Source organism: Poecilia reticulata, linkage group LG9 (genome assembly GCF_000633615.1).
Source record: "Poecilia reticulata strain Guanapo linkage group LG9, Guppy_female_1.0+MT, whole genome shotgun sequence".
NCBI lineage: Eukaryota > Metazoa > Chordata > Actinopteri > Cyprinodontiformes > Poeciliidae > Poecilia > Poecilia reticulata.
The window spans coordinates 13,842,687-13,845,575 of record NC_024339.1 but is presented as its reverse complement, the minus strand read 5'-3'; the positions used below and the strand labels follow the sequence as shown (position 1 = coordinate 13,845,575).

The 2,889-nt window shown below is 39.0% G+C and overlaps 1 long non-coding RNA gene across 1 annotated transcript in view; it reads right to left on the bottom strand.

Annotated features, from left to right (window-relative positions):
• Positions 1-2,135: 2,135 nt before the first annotated feature.
• The window catches only part of LOC103469961 (uncharacterized), an 86,132-nt gene continuing 85,378 nt past the window's right edge, over positions 2,136-2,889 (bottom strand). Inside the window, exon 6 of the long non-coding RNA XR_534431.2 lies at positions 2,136-2,469. This is a non-coding gene — a long non-coding RNA (uncharacterized LOC103469961). The remainder of the gene's footprint in view (positions 2,470-2,889) is intronic.

Sequence of the window (2,889 nt, the reverse complement as noted above, 5' to 3'; positions counted from 1 at the left end):
CATAAAACCTAAACAAACTCCGCTGACAAGATGGAGAGCTGTGCTAACAGAAGATTAGAGGGGAGATGAAAGAAAGTGGAAGCTGCTTCAGTCAGCTGCTGCCAACACTCTGTGCTTTGTTAGGTTTCTGTATCCTGTAGATTTAGCAACTTGAACTTAGTAGAATCTGGCATCTAACTTAATTCAGGAAACTTGTTTCTTCATTTACTTTATTTCCTTTTTTTGTTTCGAATTTTCCACGAGAGACAGCAGAATTGGGCAAAAATGTTTTTAAATAAATCACAACATAGATTCTAAAGCATTCAAGCTCCGTATGATTTGTAAGGGGTTCAGCTGTTTAAGCCACACTGTGACAGAAGCTGCTGCAGCTGGTGACGCTGAAGCACAAATATTGCTTCATTTCTATTAGTATTTTTTCCTTCTGATTGTTTTCCATGCAAATTTGCAGATGTTATATTCTGTTTGCATCCCCTGAAATAGTTATTCGCCAGTGCAGTGAGGCAGTGATAGTGTTGTTTTTTTTTTTTCTTTGTTTCCCCTGGATGGTGCTTGAAAGAACGTTGATTGCATAAGCAAGTGGTTTTCAGTCCAGGTCCTCCAGGTCTAATATCCTTCATGTTTTAGATGCACCTCTGCTGCAGCACAGCTTATTCCAGTAATTGCATTACCTTAGTGTGCCACCAAGTGCTGCTGATGTCTTTTAATCACCTATTAATTTAAATCAGGTGTGTAGATGCAGGGCAGCATCTAAGAATGCAGGTTTGAGGCAGTCGACTTCTCAGATGCAGCAGAATGAGCTCATCATTTATTTGTCTCCCCAGACATAATTCTCACTGGAAGTAGAAGGTTACGTTGCTCCAGGAAGCACTATTGGGACTTGAAAATCATTGTAAAGTAATGTGCTGACCAGACTAAGCAATTCCAGTCTCACCTGGTTCACAAATCATTTTCATCTGTTTCACTGTTGCCAGATTCTCCAAAAATCCATAAAGTGTTCTCACATCTGCCTCAAGCGATTTGCGGCAGTTCTACACAAGTTTAGCGCCTAAGAAGTAGAAATTTGACAAATAAAACCCCCTCCAGATAAATGTTTTTTGGGGGGAGGTTTTCTGTGTGGGGGAGAAGAATTGCAACTTAGTATGCACAAAAGCTCCTTGACAAGATACCTTCTGCGATGTCATCAGAGGCATGCAAGTAGAAGCTTGATTATTATTTTTATTTTTTTTGTAAATAACTTATTTTTAACCTGAATGTGATGTATTGTTTTATTTGGGGGACACAGTATTAAATGTGAGTTTGATTCTTTTTATGAAGAATATCCGGAAGCTAAATGTGTAAGTTTTAAAATCTCTAAAATCACAAAAGTGGGCAATTACTTTTATTACTTACACAGCTTTTAAATGTACCAAAACCAGCTGCTTATCCAAAGGTAAAATAAATTTAAAAAAACATTTGAACTATTTTTATTTTTATTTTTTTGCTGGCTGTTTAACTAGAATAGCTAGCAGTTGTCAATGGGTTCCTAGCCCTACCCAGTAAGTCCATTCCTGGCCACACCATTCCCAGTGCACTTTGCTCCCCTCATCCCACCAGACCAGCACCTGACGGTACTTCAGTTTGTGTGACATCACCTGTACAGTTGCTTGTTAAAAAAACAAACAAAAAAAAACCTGAAGTTATGTACAGACATCAATCTGTGTCCTCTCCTGAGGAGTTCAGGTCTGAGTGATGTATTAGCTCTCCTGATAACTCCTCTTCTTTCTTTAAGCCACAAAAGCTGCTTTCGTGTTGTTTGGTTAGTTATGCTGTAACCCCCATGTCCACGGCTGCATCACATGGCAGCCAAACACAAATGAACAAACAAAGGTGGTTGCTAAACAACCTCAGTAGGCATCCACCAAGATGAGCAGTGCAGCCTCTGGTCTTGAGGACCCCTAGCTGTGCCATGGGCTGGCTATGCCCTGCCTGCAGAGAAGTGTGACAGAGGGACCTGTCAGCTCTGATGCCTTGCCCAAGAACACGCTGTCACCGTGGTATAATAGAAGCAGACTGAGTGGCCCCTGGCCTGCACAAACACCACAGCTCCTGCTGAACAATTAGAAAGAGCTTTCCAACAAAGAGGGGCCAACAAAAAATCCATGTTAAATTAGGCATTTAATTTAACACTTGGTCACAAGGGCAAAATAATCAGAGGGAAATCAGGAAAAAAAAACATCATGAAAACAAGAAGAGACATAGCATCATGAGCCTGACAGAGGTGAGCTAGGTGAACACGGAGATTCAAAGAGAGGTTAATAAATGAAAACAAAAGTCCAAAATCTGATCTGAACTTTCAACTGGAAACACGGATATGAGGAGATGGATAATTGCATTTGTCACGGATCTAAGGCTTAAAATTCCTCTGTGCACATCAGAGAGTGAAGCTGGATTTTCAAAATGTCCACGCTTGCTCCAGTCGCTCACTGCTCTCTGTGAAATGAAAAGCACAATTTAAAAGAACAGAGAAGCCAGCAGCACCAACGACACTGAGGCAGCACGATAAACTGAGACATTTCTATTGTCTCAGTAATTAGTCTAGTTTAAATAAAGTTCATGTCCACAACTCTGTGAATATGACATCAATACATTTTATTTAATTAAAGCACACATTACACCTTTCTAAGGAGTCCTAGACTGTATAAAGACGAGGATATTCAACTTAATTTTCATGGCATTCTTAGTTGAAATAGCTAACAAACTATTAAAAATAATAATAAATACCATTCAGAATTAGAAATCAATATTTATGTATTGTTAGATAGATAGATAGATAGATAGATAGATAGATAGATAGATAGATAGATAGATAGATAGATAGATAGATAGATAGATAGATAGATAGATAGATAG